Source organism: Pezoporus wallicus, unplaced genomic scaffold, assembly GCF_028554395.1.
Source record: "Pezoporus wallicus isolate ANWC-B61680 ecotype Strahan unplaced genomic scaffold, APGP_CSIRO_Pwel_v1 contig_6354, whole genome shotgun sequence".
NCBI lineage: Eukaryota > Metazoa > Chordata > Aves > Psittaciformes > Psittacidae > Pezoporus > Pezoporus wallicus.
The window spans coordinates 2,833,611-2,851,008 of NW_026638688.1; the positions used below are offsets into that span (position 1 = coordinate 2,833,611).

General features: G+C 41.2%; 1 protein-coding gene across 8 annotated transcripts in view; it reads right to left on the minus strand.

Annotated features, from left to right (window-relative positions):
• The window catches only part of SGCD (sarcoglycan delta), a 325,796-nt gene that overhangs the window by 247,949 nt on the left and 60,449 nt on the right, over positions 1–17,398 (minus strand). For 3 of the 8 annotated variants that reach the window (XM_057411980.1, XM_057411982.1, XM_057411981.1), the window contains one exon: positions 8,602–8,665. The exons of the other annotated variants lie outside the window; for them this stretch is intronic. The gene's annotated coding sequence lies outside the window, so the exon portion shown is untranslated. The remainder of the gene's footprint in view (positions 1–8,601; positions 8,666–17,398) is intronic. 8 annotated transcript variants of the gene reach the window in all.

Genomic DNA, 17,398 nt, shown 5'->3' on the forward strand with positions numbered 1-17,398 from the left:
GAATAAGGCAGTTCTGGTCTTGCGAAAAGAAAAGACAGCAAAGCCACAGCCTCAGCAACTGATACAGCATCACACAAAAGACTGCATTCGCTGAATACTTCACCATTTCAGGCCTCTCAATCATTCAGCTGGTTGTGGTGTTAGTTCACTGTCAGGCCTGATGCTGATTAAAAATCCCTATCCCAACCCAAATCCACTCATGATGCTCCAATGACATATTTGTCTTTCATAGCAGACCTTGGTGTCAACAGTTAATAAAGTTTATCCCTTCCTCTAGCAGAGCGAAACACCTGACCTGAATGAGGCAGGAGAATGGAGTCACCTTTTATTTCCACACCAGCTGCTTCAGTTGAAAGAGGTTTTGCAGAGGGGCAAAAACACCTCAGGGCACCCCAAATCCTGAATTTTTTAAAAGGACCTCCCAGGGTTTGGTCCTTCAGTTGTCACATCAGCTTCTGATGAGGTGTGAGACACAAGTCCCTCCAAAGCCCAGCAGAGCGCTGCCAGCACTGCCAGAAGGAGGTGGGCAAAGAGCAGCATCTCTCATAATTAATTCAGCTGAATCAGAAAAATATTTACAACTGCTGCCTTTGCTGAAGAAAACAGGCAGAATTCTGCTCACACTGAAAACATGAAGAGATGGGTCAGGCTCCTACTACACACGCATGGATTTCAAATTATGAGCTTATATAGTTACTATTTTGTTCGCTTAAAGCATCCCAAACTTATGAATTATGAATTCATCACACAAACTGATCTTAGGGCTAACATCATCCTCGATTAAGATTAAAAAATGGGCATGTTGGGGGTATGTGTGGTTTCTGGTCTTGGAGGGGGTGGGTTAAAAGTGGAAGCAATATAATGCAGTTTATTTAGATTTCTAGTATCAGGGCAGACATTCTTGGAAACATTCTACATATGCAGTCGGTTCATTTACACAGCATCTACCTCAGCTGGCCTTTCTTCATAAAGTCAACACTTTTCTAGCTGTAACACAGAAAATAGACATAAAAAGAGTAGGAAGGGTTTAGCACATCCACTTTACGGATGGGGAACTGAGGGCCAGGGTAGTCAAAATACCTGCCCGGGGCTACCTGGTAAGTACATGCCGGAGGTCTACATCGAGAGCAGCCATCCAGAGACCTTCTTCAATGTGCAGCTCACAAGGGTATCTTTCATCTTCAAGGTAGTTTGCCAATCCTATTCCCCTACATATTCTGAAAATAGCTTGAAAATTAACTCTCTGAATTCTCATACTGAAAGAAATCTCATGCAATGTCTACTTTGAGTTTCAGTCTCGGTAATTTCCTCCCCCAGCTGCCAAAGTTCCTTGCACAAAGGATTTTATACCTATCAACTCGATAACTTTTGCAAATGCTTCATTATGAACTATGGCCAGAGAAGATGTGCTACTGTTCAGGCAGGCCCCGTATTACATATTCAAATTCATTATCTCTATCAGCCTTCTCAACCTCTTATGTTTGATTAAGTCTCATCTCCCAAAAACTGATTAGATCTAGTCAGCCTCTTTAAATTATTATTCCTCATTGGTCCAATGCTGCTAAACGTTTCTAAATGTGACAGTAATCTAGTTTTAAACAAATCACCCGCAAAGTCTACAAAACCATCTTTAGCAAGCTAGTAATCTCTTTGATAGCTTCACCGCAAGCAGCAAGAGCAATGCAAGCCATGTACATTAACGCTTGCACCAGCAGCAGATAGGCTACATACAACTGAAGGAGCCTGGAAGCTGCTCAAGCCACAAACAGGAACATACACACAAGTATTTCAACAAATCTTGCTCTGTACCCACAAAAGCCCAGAAGACAAGGCCTAAAGGCCACATGTTAAAAGGAAGGCAGCATACCAGAAATACAGCCATTTGTGACAAGCTCCAAAGCCTCCTGTTTAGGGGCGGCTGCTGCAGCCACAATCAAACCTTACTTTGTGTGCATCTCAGTTTAGCTGTAATACTTGTAGATGCGCATCTCTAACAACCATGGGTTTTATCTTAATTTAACTTCTTTCTTCAAAGAGCATGCAAGATCCTTGCTGTCTTTTTAACACAAAAATGTTATTCCCTCCATGATCACTCACACAGCAGTGGGAGGAAGCTGTCACTGCCACTGCCTGCAATGCAGTCCATGGATAAAAGACCGCCGAGGCTGATGGTATCTAAGGACCTTGGACCCCAAATTCATTTTTAGAAACATGATCGTTCTTTGGCAGGCGAGTTTGCATCCACTCGCACCAAGCTGTTAGAATAAAGGGAAGAGCCCCAGAATCTACTTTCTCTACACACAGCACAGCCTCTCTTAGAAAGTGTTCTCATCATTTCAGCAAGTCAATGAGAAGCAGATGGCTCTTTTCCTTTTTGAACCATTGCTCTCCAACTCGCACAGGGCCACTCACACTTATAAGTAGCCTCACAAGAACCATGAGAAATACAGAGAAAGATTTCAGTGCCAGGTCAAGCTGGGATGATAAACGTGAGAGAGATCTCTTGAAAAACAAATGTTTTCCACTGGTCAAAGTAAGAATCACTTTGCAGCTAAGAAAACTCCCAAAATGAAGTGTTCTATTGCAAATCTAGCCCCAAACACCATTTTTCTGGTTTGACCTATTTGTAACTGATCCGTAAGCAAGCGTATGCACAAAGAGAGGTTTTTTCCAAGGGGTCTGTGCTCCTCAGCAACCTGGGCATCTTTTGGAAAAAAAATTATTAGCAGGGCCCAGGAGAGTGCTCTGTGTGTTGCTCAGCTGAGCTTTCTGTCTTCCAAAGGTAAACAGCCTTTTCAGCCACAGTGGTAACACCATGCAGGCAATCAGCAGCCATGCTGAACTGCCATTAAACCACTGAAGTTTAGTAAATGAAAGGCCCTATACCATCAGCTGGGCTCAGGGCCTGTTTCAACCTGAGGATGTTCCATTACTTTTTTTTTTTTTTCTCCTAAAGCAGCTTCATTTTTTTTTTAACCTGAAAATTTGATACAGATATACGAGGGCAACCTGCAGCACTCAGTACCACTGCAATCCAGAACAGCAGTAGACCCTCTTTGTGAAAACAGTCTCTATTGCCTACTGCGTATCAGTCTGGGGGCTACAGAAGGAGAAGGAATTTTTTGCCATAAAACACAGGTTTTGACTCTAAAACCCTGACTGTCCATATCTTCCTCCTGCCCATGCCTCTTGTACCTGCAAGCTCCTCAGCCTGACATGGTCAAGCTCTGCGGTTTTGCAGTCATCAAGACTTAAGGGTGCAGAAGTGCCCCTGCCCATGGAAAACCACTGGTTCACCACTTTATGGTGGACCTCTTGTACATGGAGGTTTTCAGGGTGTGCAGCAGTCTCAGCACCTCAGCTAGAACTCGCACACTCTCCATATGTGCATACTGCGCGCTACTCCTGCACACTGGAAATGACCAAAAGCAAATTTGCTCATGAAACATTCGAATGAGCATGTTCATAATTTATTTTCTCATAAAATTGAGTCTTCCTCTTCTGATCTCTTTGGCACACCCAACATATACTAATAGAAGCAATATAACATTCAATGGGCTGGTGTCACAGACTTCACTTCTGACATTACAAGTCTTGGTCAAACCAACCACAATGAGCCAACTGCATCCTCTGCTGTCACAGGCACTTAAGGTGATGTCTACATCAGATAAGTGCAAAGCCCCAGGCTTGGATTTCTTGTTATAGATGTGCTGTTTTCTTTATTAGCCTATAATTTGTTTATTCTCCTCTTCTAAACTGAAAATCAGAAGGGACTGTCAAGACAGAAAACTCAATCTAAACAGGTCCCCCAAACACACTCATCCTGGGGCAGGTCCAGTGGTTACGTGAGGACGGCACCTGGCACCTACAGCCTTTGGTGCAGCACTTTCGGACACTGATGGAAGAGGACAGCTGGCTGGGCTGGCACGAGGTGCCACATTTGATTGATTGAGTGATCCGAGTGTCACACGCTTGTAGGCTGTCATTAATGGTCTGTGCTTTCTCCGAGCAGGAGGCACACACCATGCAGCACAGCAGCAGTGCTCGCACGAGCCGGGGTCGCTCCAAGAGCAGTCTTTGTCCATGTGTTCTCCTACTTCTCAAAGACACGCAGATTTTATTAAAGTTGTTATTTTTATATATAAATATGTATATTTTTTCTTTGCTTTACAGACAAGGGGTGTAAGCCACTGCAGTGCACAACTACTGAAAAGTCATTCCTTTTTGCGTAGAAAAAAAAAATCATCAATTTTTATGGATAAACGAGTCATAAAACATTTTCTTCAGGCTATTTAATTCATCAGCTAGCTGGACAGCAAATATGCTAGGATGTTAATTTAACAGAATTATTCCCCTCTCAATAAGGTAAACATTAGATGAAGATCATTAGGCAGGCTGGCAACCCTATCATCTTCCTTCTGCCAGATAAACCCACAGTGCATAGTAGCTGCTGAAGAGGCCCTGGCAATTTGAAGGGTTATATCTTCCCTGAGCAGATACATCTGCTGCCACACTTCCTATACTTTTGGAGCTGGTTCGGGTTTGTTCTTTTGCCCTCCAATTTCATTTCCTTGTCTTTTAGAATACCAAAGCTATGATTTCAAAAGTCAAAAGATCCTCATGAAAATCCATCAATACATTCATACAAAAAACAAGGACCCCTCCCTAAATGCTGCTGCATGTGTCACATCACAGCCAGGTACCCTATTCGTTATGAGCTATCAAGTTTATTTGACCATCAAGTAAAATAACTTTCACAAACTGTGTTAGTGTTTTTCCCCCTGGGAAGCGCCATTACTTATAAGTAGATCTTGACCTTACAAATAAACTCCATCCTGCCTTTAACAGTTTAAAACAATTGGCAGTTGTGTGATTGAAGGGTGCATTCCCCTTTGGGGAAGAAAAAATACCCATAAAACCAAAGCAGTTCCACACCTGGTTCAGATTTTCAACCTGAAAAGTCTTTATGATAAAAACACTTCTTCTTTCCCCCCTCTACCTACTCTCAATTCACTGCAGTGACATAAAACAAACAAAAGCCTGGAGGGTAACAAATGCTCCAAATTGCAACAAGGAAAGTATGAGAAGACTCTTGCATAGAGCCCTCCTAATATGATTTGGCCTCCTCCTGCTTGCAGAAAAATACAAATACATTTCTAATAAAAGAACTACACAAATTTCAAGGTTTTTTGGTTGGCTGGTTGGGTTTTTTCTTTCCCAGAAACTATAAAACAAAGCAGAACTGTTAATGAACCTATAATAAGGTAACAGAGCGATATTAGTGTTTTGCTTGCTCCAGTAACAGAAGGTGATGGGTACTGAAAAGCACTCTAGACTTCTAGATTGAAAATACAGTAATTCAACTGAATTGGATCTCATTTCTTATGTCTCATAGATCCTTATTTTTAGAGGTTTCTCTTTATCTCCTCTTTTTAAAGTTTGATAAATTCCTACAGCAGGGATTATACTTTTCAGGGCATTTGTACAGCACCAGCACAGCAGGGCCTCCAGTGCCAATACACCAATAGAATATGGGAAGGGGATGAAAGGATAGAGGATAACTTAAATTTTACACCCTTTTCCTTACATCCCCCCCCCCCCCCCCCCATTTAGAACTCTGCAGATTCTCAACTCACTCTCATCGCTGTCAGATATATTTCTGAGTGCACATAAACAACATGACTAACACCTGGATTATTATTCATCTATATTCTTCCCCAACATGGAGAACTCTTCTATCTAATGTAGCAGAGCTGAAGCAAATATCCCTCCCTTGTGTTTACTTATCTTCATGAAGAAGCTATTGAAGCATCCAAAACTCTCATCCCTCTGGGTTCTAAGAAGGCTGACACGCATCTCTCCCCTCTATTCCACTTGCTCAATTGGGCCTGCAGTATGTTGTTAGTGTTTCACTTTTGAGCCCATGACTGTTCAAAGCCTGCCTCTTCCATGTGGACAGTGCTTTTATAGCAAAGATAATAAAATTTATTCAGCAGCCCTTAAAAGTCTCCTCACATAGAAAGGCATGCAGGGAAAACAGTCTCTCAGAGCTTTGAAGCTATATACCAAAACATCTGTTCGGGTTTCAAGGAGTTTACAGCCCAGTTCCCAGAGCTCGTATCAGCAGGTTGAAAAGTCCTTCAGAACTCCAGTATAGCTATTTTCAAACATCTCCCTACAATCAAACATAGAGTCTTGAGCTTAAATACAAAATGCAATACTTCTTCCCCTCTCCAAGTTTGCAGGGCTCTTCACCTAATTCTTCCAGCAGTTTTTCCCATAAAATCTCTTATGACTTCTCAGCAAGAGAGATTTGTATTTCTCCAGTATTACGTTTCAGTTTGAAAGTAGAGGGCCAACTTGGGTTAGACAACATACCACAGAGTAGCGTTTAAATGGACATATTAATCATCACCATTAATTACCCTAACATTTACCACTTGTTGTACAGATGAGAACTTTACCAAACATACAAGAGCATACAATGGGAACAAAACCAGGTTAAGAACATCTGGACCTGACAAGCCCGAAGGTTCTTTGAGCTAAACATTTCAGTCACAAATACTGCTTGACCTGGGATAAGTACAAGAGGACACAAATACTTCCCAAAACAAGCTGTGGCCTGAAATTTGATTTCTCAATGATCAAAACAAAGAAATAGGGAGCTACAGTATATCTGCAGGACAGCTTCCTCCTTTAAAGTGGTAAATTCTTTAACAGAGGTGATAAAGAGCACAGATTCCTCTGGATTACACCAAAATACCAAAACCCAATTCACAAGGAGCAATGCACAAGGCCTACTATAACGTCTCACACCATCATAGCCAGCAGTATTTTCCACAATGCAAAAGTTTCCCCCCACATTACTTCTACGGCATGAGAAATACATTCCCAGTTCTCTCCTGTGACTTTCTTCCTCAGGGAACCTCTAGGATGAAAAAATGCCATAACCCTCACACTGTTTAAAGTCAGCAAGAGCCACAGCTTCAACAAAACAAAAAGCTGATGACGTTCTTTACAAAGGCCATGAAACAGAAGTTTAAATTTAAAAAGGTTCTCAGTTGAGCTCTCCTTTAAAGCTTCCTCTAGCTTTTTCTCTTTAGAGCATTAGCAACTGCTGAGAATTTCTTATGCAGGCAATTTCAGTTTTATCTCTGGGGTTGGTGGAAAGGACTAAGAGGATGATCATCGCTGGCCTGACCAAAGGAAAGCTAGGTCCATAGCTTCTGCTTATGGATACACCAGAAAAGTAAACACTCAGGAGGCAAAAGCCTATTTACACTGAAGGGCAGTGGTGGCATAAAAACAAGGGGGTGCAAACCAGCTGAGAATAAACACATGCTAGAAGTCAGACAATGAGGTTCTATACCAGTTTTCCAGTGCGAGTAGAGGGGGCAAAAAGTGTTTGTGCTTCTAAAATGGAGTTTAATCAGTTAATGAAAGGGCTCATAGGATGTGATTGCTTATGATGGCAGGAAAACGGACCCAGTGACCCAGGGAGGTCCCTTCCCAGACATATATTCTCCTGGTGAGGGGTCTGCCTGCACAGTGAGTAAAAAGAACAGGTAATAGTAGACCCCGTGTGAATTTTCTGAGTTTTGCCCAGGGTTGCAGGAGAGCCAGATTTTCAGTCCATGTGCACGAACAGGGCTGCTAGCTCTATAGAAGAATGACCAAGATACTCTTTTCTATACCATATGAAGATGATCTACTCAACGCAGCTGAAAAGCACACAAACAGAACTAAATTAATTAATTAATTAATAACAGCTAATGGCTTCACAGCCAGGAAACACAGCTCCCTTCAAAATCTGGCTTCCCATCAGGAACAATTTGTTACTGACTTTTTCTGAAGAATATTTTGAATTCTTCAGGAACAAACCAAGAGCAATTACCCAAAACGATGTCTTTAAGCAAACCATATGTGTGGAGCACACACCCTGCAATGCCTCCTTTTTGCAGAAGCATCTGTCATAGGCACTTCTGGCCATCCCAAACAAACACCAGCTACAGCAAAGAAAATTCACTCCTCCACATCCGAGGAGACAGGCGTCAACACAACTTTCCTATGATTTCAGTAGTCTTCATCCAGAGGCAGAATAGGACACTGGGACACAACTCACCATCACATTCATATTAACCCAGATCTCTCTCGTGCTTTTTTAACCTAGTTTCTCAGTTCTACTTTTCCCTTATACTGTGTTGTGATGGTCTTACAAAATCTCTTGAAATCTGATGAGCAATCACTCAGAAAAGTCCCCCTTTGGCAGCCATGGGTACTTTCCTTTTGTACTTTCCATCTATCACAGAAAAAATGAATATAAATAATTCTCAATTTTTAAGAGCAATTCTTAATTTAGCTGTATTACAAATACAGCATCATTTTCACAAAACCAAGATTTCTCTTGTATTGTGAAATGAAATTTTACAGGACTCTCTAACTCATCTCAGAAAGACACCTCACTGCTTTTCAAAGGGACTGCAATATTACACCATCATCAGCAAGCTAACTAGCACTGGACAACTGAGATTTTTAAAACCAGAACAAATCATTAGCTCATTTAATCTGATCATGTCACACAAGCCAGTTTCCCACAGTTACCTCTGTATTAAGCTCATAGCTTCAGTCCAACCAAAAGTCTCCCAGAAAGGCATTCTGTCATGATCTGAAAATGTCAAAAGAAAGGAAATGCACCATCAACCCAGCAGTTTGGTCTCATGTTACATTGTCTTTCACTATCCAGCAAAGTGTCCAACTTGTAATTTTAATTTGACTGGCCTTCATTTCAAGCTGTTATTCTTATGCCTTTCTCCACCAAATTAAAGGCCTGTTATCTGTCACAGTGATATGAAGAGAAGCGCAAAGCTCCAGTTCTGCATTTCAGTCTGACAAAGAGAGATAACTTTTCCTCATCCAACTGGAGCAGCTTCCAAGGCGGGTAGAAAATCATCATGCTTTTATTTCAGCTATGCCAATTTATACCAGTAGTAAATATGACCTCCATAGCATCAGCAGTTTACAGTAAGGTGCTAAGGAAAAAGTAATTTCCAAGAATATTTATTAACAAAATGTACATTATAACAAAGCCAGTGTCTAGCACTTATCTCACATTCCTTTTTCTCGCCTATCCAGACTATGTCCACAGTGATGAAACAAACGTTAATTCTCCTGTTTATGCTCTGTTTCAAATTTCTGCGCTTCCCTACACCTGTAGTCAGCTCTATCTGAATGATGACAACAAGATAAGGATGAAATGATCATAAAATAAACCAAAAGAGTACAGAAATGTTCTTTTGCGTTGGTATCTTTCTTAGTCTGCAGAATGAAAGTCCCATCCCTTTGCTTCATTTTCAGTCACAGTTTACATACCCATAAGCAAAGTGAATTTTCTCAGTAAAGAAGGCAATTTATTTCTCTTTTAAAGAGAAAACATTTACACAGTCGTCATGGCTCTTAGGATTCCTCACACCACAGTTTCCTATTTAGAAATCTCCTCCTACATGCACACCCCACCAGGCTATATTGGTGGAATGGCTTAAAATACAGCTGAGCTCCTTCTATATACAGTTCTGCCCTATCCATTGCACTCTTTTCAGACACAGAAGAAATTAGAATGTCTATTTAAATTACTCAGCACTCCCTACACTATTTTATTTAAAACAACCTTCCTGTCAGATGCTCTGAGCATTGGAGAAAAGCTGTGAACTTTAGCTTTAAAGAGGTGATACAGATTCCCATAAACCTGTGAGTTTTAACTAACTGTGGATGCATCCCACAGCGAAGATGGAGAGCACAGGTAAGTCCGTGGTTTGGCACTTTAGAAAAAGCTAGAATCATAATACAACTTTGAAAACAAACAGCAGCCTGAGGAAAACCATCCTCACATCAGGGAAACCAGAAACATTAGGACAGTTCAACACACAGACAAAGTCTTTACCTTCCAGCCAGCAAGGTCAATTCTCAGCGTTGTAAGAATATTTAGCCCTCAGCAAGTAGCTGAAGTCAGTGTTTGCAACAACAATTAACGCTTATCATGAATTACAACGGAACTCGTAATAACCATAGGCTTTATAGTACTGCAGCATCTCAGGTTGTATGTCTGAGCAGCTGGAGCTACGTGTGATGCTTCTCTCACTGCTTATGGGATAGGAACATGAAATGCTGCAGTGCAGCAAACATCAGTGAATTAAAACAGAAATGAACAACTGCAAAGAGCCTTTGTCAAGCCACGTGAAGTACTTTGTAATATCCTGTGTGTGAGCACAAGCTGACCTGCTTGCATTCCAGTGGGAGTTTTGAGCTGACTTAAAGTCGCACACAAGAGTTAAGAGAACGAAGAACTGCACTGGAGTTGTTTTACAAAGGCAGCCAACGGCGAGGCCTTCTTTTGTTAATATAGTCATTACACAAAAAAGATGTCAAATGCTAGCTTTTATGCCAGCTGAAACTTTATCTTGGGGAAAATGTTCTTTGAAATTTGCAATCACTCTGTCTGTGTTGAAACCAAGCAGTTAGATCAGAAGAATCGCTTTAGTTTCTTCCCCAGCTTTCACACAAAGTCCATCTATTTGCTTGTTACAATACTAGGTTTCCACCTCTCCATTTCCCAGCAGATGTCCAACCCACCTAGTACACACAGTTCTTACCAGACACCCAGACCAGTACTTCTGACTTCCATTCAAACCCCAGACTCCAGCAGGAATTCCTTTTCCAACACCCAGTTCCCCACATCTTCTGTTGCCCCCTCCCTTTGCAGTCTCAGTTCCCCCTCCAGCTCCCAGTAAGGTTTCTGCTTCAAAAATCACTCCTTTAGACCAATCTTACACAGAGAACTTTTAATAACAAACTCACCTAAAATGCTTTCATAATAGAAAAGTATCTAGGTGTGGATTATTTTATACCCAAGTGAAATGCATGGGGAGATATAGCCAGACTACCTCAAGCATAAAACCTTTCTTTAAGCCAGTGTGACAATCAGAAGCAACAGCGCAATCAGAATCCCCCGTGGCTCCTCCATTAATAAGACACTTTGCCTACAGTGCCTACAGCAGGCATGGAAAATTGCATCAAGGTTTGTATGGCATTTCATTTGAGCTGTGGGAGCAATATTGAAGGTCAGAGCAAGAGCACTGCGTCTGCCTAAAGTTTTACCCACAACAGTCAAAGACGGAGCCAAGGAATTAGTCCAGAAAAGTGTAAAGGAAGCTGCAAGAGATGCGAGACATCTCCTGAGATACTGGAGCAAGTTTTAAGCAAGGTGAGGTGTATATTGCAATAAACCTACAGCTCAAATATCACTCACAGGCATAAACACTCGGCTCTTCTTTCCTCCCCATTAAATCACACTTCCCCTCCCACAGATGAGAGTTGTCGGGAGAGATTTGTGCCAGCCAGAGGAACAGACTGAGATGAGTGGGGAGAGATTAATTGAAAACTGAGAAAGAGGATGCCCGAGATAGCAAGCAGCAGCTCTGCAGGGCAAACAGGGAAAAGAAACTGTGTTCAAAAAGCAGATTTAGAGAAATGGGCGGCAAACGTCTCAAGTCACTGGGGCTTGGACTGCAAACAGATTTCCTAATGAAGGAAGCAATGAGACTCTCATTTTGTACCTACTCTAGTCTGGCTTCTGGGGTGATTAGTTCCCTTCCCCTGGAGCCTCTGGCTTCCACAACCCTGAAAACCAGAATTTCCTCTGGGCTTTATTTCTCATCCATAAAGGAGGGTAACAAGGCTATCCCTAACTCCTGGGATCTTCGTGCAAGCAGTACTTTAACAGTTGTGACAAACTATACAAATGAGAACAGAGGATACCATAACAGTCACAAGAAGACTTTCAGGAGGTGGTTCTGGTTTTAGTATCTTCACAAGAAGTCATTTGATACTGAGAATGGAGTGGCTCTTTCCTTTTTCGTTTTTTTTTTCCTTCTTCTGACTTAGGAAGTCAAATGACTTCAAAGCTGTGCCAAGAGAATGGTTCTCATAGGTTATAAACACCTAAATACTTAAATACCTTTAACAGACAAAATTTTTATCCTAAAGCTCCAGTTTCCTATTTTCCAGCATAGGTCACAATACACATGAGCTCTGTCAGGTGACAGATGACAGTAACAGGTCATACCAAGCCAAGTGCAGCCCTGAATGGACTCTCCTGTGCAGCAGCCAGAGCAGGCTCAGCAGTCAGGCAGAAGCTCCCAGGGAGGTTCAGTCAGAACCTTCTACACCTCCTGCCACCAGCCCATATTGTGCCTCCTGCCACTCACCCAAGGCATGTCCCGGGTCCTGCCAAGACAGAACCAGACCTGCTCCTGCTTGCTCTGCCCAGACAGATGTGATGCATGGGGACTGCAAGTTGATGCTGCTCCAATGCAGTGCCACCAGCAACCTTGTCCTCCTGTTCCCATGATGGACTGCAGCCACAGAATTGTGACTTGCACCTCAATCACCATCTCAAGTTGCTAACCCACATCTTACCTGTCTTCCACGAACTTTATGAATTGCTCCCATCTAGGTTTTGCTGAGTTTGCTTTCTCATGTTGATAAATGTTGCTAAAATACTGTGGTAATATCAATTACTTTCAGAGACTGCAGAGGCATTCGGACTCAAAAGATCTAGTAGAAAAGGCCTAAAGCAAATGCCTACTGACTGGAACTGGTTTTGTCAGCAGCTGGTATCTTAACTAGTTGATACTGAACTCAAAACCAGTCTCCTCTACAGCAACTAAAACATACAAATGACACTAGAAATCCTACTCTGACAGCACCATTACAATTTATTCCACCTGCTAGTGTTTCAAAGAAAGGTGCTAGTCCCACACAAATTCTGGGGTTTTTGCTACAGGGGTGCACGTAAAAGGAGAGCTGGTGACAGACTGGTAATATTGGAAATAGAAGTCACCCAGTTACTGAAGTACCTCTGTTAGATAGTTTCTTCCTTTAAGGAATTAAAAAAAAAATACATAAATAAAAATATGATCATGGATAATATTTGTCTAAGAAACAGGAACATGCAATGCCCACTGCCTCTCTCACTGCTCTAAAATGGTCCCTCTAGCTTAACCCAGAGGGGTCCTCACACACAACTCAATATGAGTCTTTACAGGAGATAATTCTCCTCTCTTAAAGAGGGAAGTGAATTAAACTCTGAACTCCAGTCATGTTAACAGCCCCACCTGACACTATAAATCACTGGTGTAGCAGTTTGTTCATGACCATAAATTACTGATACCGTATCCTTCTGCAGATTACTTCTCCTTAAAAACATATTTAATAGACTTGAACACACTCTTCTTTTAAAATACACTGGCTCACACTATCAGCTTTCCCAATGCCCTAGGCACTGATTTCAAGTTTCATAATCAATTATATCATTTTGCTTCGCGGCAGTAATTTGATTACTGCTTTTGGGGTGTGACAGGCATTTGTGAACATTTCTGCCTATCCTCATCTGAAATTGCTCATCTTCCTTCCTTCCCTCCTCCCCACAAAACCTGTGCAAAATTGATAAAATAACATCAATAAATCAAGGCACTTGCATTTTCCCCTGAAGTGACTATATTTCAGATTTCTTCTCTGAAACATAAACAAGGACATAGTTCATCTAGCTCAACAGCATGACCAAAAGGGGTATAAAATGATGATGATGTTTTGTGGCATTTATTGCCAGTTTTGTTAATATGACTGACTGTTTTCCTGTGCAAGCTGTCTCTTCTAGATCACCCTATCTTTGAAATAATCACCACTACCACCTAACATTTGGTAATAATTTACCATGCAGCAATTGGTATGACAGAACCCTCATAAGCAGAAACAAAACTGCAAGATTCAAGGAAAAAAAAAAGTAGATTTAATTCACATTTGTTTCTGACAAGTTCAGAATCCTTCCTGACCATCCTGTACCCTGCACTGCGCTGCTGAAATGGAGTAGATTTAAAACTGTTCCTATTCAGCATCAAAGGAATAAAGTTCAAACAAAAATTGCCACTTGCTTCCCAACAATTTCAGAAGTTTTAATGAGAGCAAGGACAGGAGGCAAGAAAGCTATTAAGTTCTAAAACAGGCTGTAGAAAGACGCATGCCCATCCCTGAATCTAGCCGATTTCATCAACCACACGTTTCCTAAGGATACTTAAATCCCCTTACATTTCCACAAACATCTGGAGAGGCTGTAAGTGTAATACAGCTGATAGCATCTACTGAGCTTTTTTTCAGGGCAAGTGTTTTTTCCCAAGGTTAAGTCATTTGTTTCTCTCTCCCTCAAACCCACATTAATATACAGCCTTCCAAAGGGAGGCTGGGACATCATACAAGTGTTCTCTTCTCCATGGTCGAGTGAAACAGACTTTCTTCTTTGATTCTCTCCCTGACCAATAATTCTTCGTGAATGTAAAACAGCACACGTGTTACACATCCAGACCATGGAAGCTTAGAGCAGGTGACCTATACTTCAAAACAAAGATTTCAATGAAACACATAATTCGGTATTTTTTTCTCCTAACTGCTTTTTTAAAGTACCTGATTCAAAATATTTAAAAGCAACTTGTGATCCCAGGTTCCATAAGGTGCTCTTCTCTCCTTTGAACTATCTGAGAGCAATCCATTTCTTTCTGTTGGGCAACCTCAATAACTTAAAGACTTTCGTTAAAATTTTATCTGCGAACATGATGCAATGTGCTAATTTACAACTGTGCAACACAAACATCACGATGGAGACAAAGGCAAACAGACCAGAACAGTGAAGGAATTCTCAATCTTATGGCTACTTTGGAATTAGGACAAAAACGGTGGTATGAACAGTCACATTTAACCTTTGTGAATGCTTTATCCCATAGGAGAAAAACATAAAAAGAGCCTGTCTGGTAGAAAGAGCTGTTACAATGGGAAACCCCCGTAAGTCAGATGCATTTTTTGTACGAAGAAGAGTTGTTAATCTCTTCTAAGAGCTAAAGCCCACTCACACAGGGATTTTTAAAAGGATGAAGCATCAGAACACAACCGAACAAAAAATGCAATTGAAAAGAGCAATACACATTCCTGGAATGAAGAATTCCTTCTTGTCTGTGTTATTCATTCCTCCACCTCAACAATCACATTTCTGTCACAAACTAGCTGCAATTTTCTTTTCCCCCAAGATGAAACCTATGCTAGTAGATAAGTGCATTGTCACTGTGAATTACTGAATCATGCACATATTTTTTCTTGTAGGTTATTTTCACATAAACTCCTTTTAACTAAGTTAAAGCACAGCATCAGCAATCTGGTTTGCTCTTACAGGTTCTCCTTACTGAGCTAATAAAGACATTCATAAATTATACACTGAAAGTGATTTCAAATTTTAAATTAGCATTCTGACTTCCAGCTACATAAATGAATCTTACATGTTGCCTTTGCCCCCAGATGGATATTCATAGCTGAATAGAAATAGCAGATCTGACCTGTGTTATAAAGCTGCCGTGAAGACCGTACAAGGAGGAACTATAGCACTTCGTATTTTGCTGCTCTCTAATACCATCTATTTGTTCATAGTCCCTTTCAAACTGAAAAAAATTTTACCATTTTTATTAATACCCAAGTGTGAGGAATTAAAAATAATAATCTCTGAAGAGTGGTTGAATAGATACTATTGCACAAATTTATATCCCCACATCCCTACTTGCCAGCATTACAGTCTGTGAAACTGAGAACAGTTCAGTATTTCAAAGGAAGCCAATAACCATCACAAGAGCTCCCCTGGGTAACATTACTTAATCTGCAGGTTTATCTTCCGGAGGAAAAAGGAGACTACAAGGAAAAACTATTTCCATAAACAAGGGACTTAAAAGCCAAAGAAAAAAAAAAGTTTGGGTAAGTGCCAAAATTCAGGCACTTTTTTTCTTACAACCACATTCATCCCCTTCCTCCCCCCAAAAGGGGAATACTTCTTTAAATGCAATGGAAGTTGGAGACTGGAAAACACAGATCTTAGGGAGCATGATATTGGAAGGGTCAGTACTAAAAAGGAACACCTTTCTGCCTGCATCAGGCTCCCCATGGCTTTATTAAAACAGCAACAATAACACATTACACCTTCCAGAGCATCTTCCCCACAACACATGAAACGTCTGACTTACCCCTGCAAGAAAAGTTAAAGCAGTTTGTTATTCCTCATCCTCCTCTTTCATTATTTTATAGCTTTCGATGATAAGAGACAGATGAAAAGCCTTACCAACACCAACAGGGAGAAAGTATCTGCTACAGCAGATACACTGCACAAAAAGGCAATGCGCAAGTGGATTTCCAGGGAAGGACAAGCAGAAGGAATTGCACAGCCTTCATCCTGCAAGGATCAACAGATCCCACAGACTGTAATTACATTAAATTGTTTTGCAAAAGGAAAGATGAGGAAAAGAGGTTACCTGCAATTTTATAGTTTTCATTGAAATTAAAACTACATTTTGGGAGAGTGAGGAAAAAGGACGCGATTTATGCCTTTTTGGAGGACATGGGGAAAGCAAGAAGGGAAGGAGGATTCTCTTCTGGCAATTTCAAGAAGAGACAAGTGGCTTTGCTAAAGAAACAAGATCTTTACAAGTATACATATAATAATTTAGAACTTTATAAGCAAAATCTGCATTCCACTGGCAGAGCCATAAAGCTCGCCTGCAGACTACACACGATGCTCTAATTGCACTGGCTCCTCAGAGCTGACCCATAAAATCAACAGAAATGACTGACAGACACAGTAAAAGTTTCTGACTCGCTTTTTGGGGAACAAGCCACTGATTTGTTTGGAAGCTATTCCAGACTGTTCTGAGAGTCATGAAGAATAAACAGCCTTTTGCTCAGCTGCCAATATACCAGCCTGAAAGCTCAGCGAGGTGACTTCAGAGAGAAACAAGAAGTCTCTGTGTTTCTACCTGGTACATCTTGCACTAATAATTCCCCTCCTCTGAAACAGAGGATCTCGGTGCCAGTGAACAACAATGAATTCACATGGGCAAAGGCTCACATATGCTGTTTTGATCCGAAATCCTTCCTCACTTTTATAGACTATCTTCAAAGGAAGCCAGAGCCCAGTGTCACATACAGGACCCCAGTAACCACACCATGGTCACACAGACGAGCCTAGAGACACACATCACTCAACAGCCCTAGATTTTGAAGTGCTGCATCCAGCACCTGATACATCACTGATTCAAGACCTGAGTCTCCAGAAATCTCTGTTATTGATGCAAATCTGCTGGGATAAGATGGTCCAAGGTGTCTCCAAATGTTAACCAGGAAAATAGGAAGATGAATTCTCCTACAATCCAACAAGATGAATCCTCCTACAAATCCAAAGCTTTTCTCATAGGAAAGGAGATTAAAAGACAGAAGTATTGCCTGTGTAAGTCTTTCCAGAAGTTTCTGGCACAAACATGTT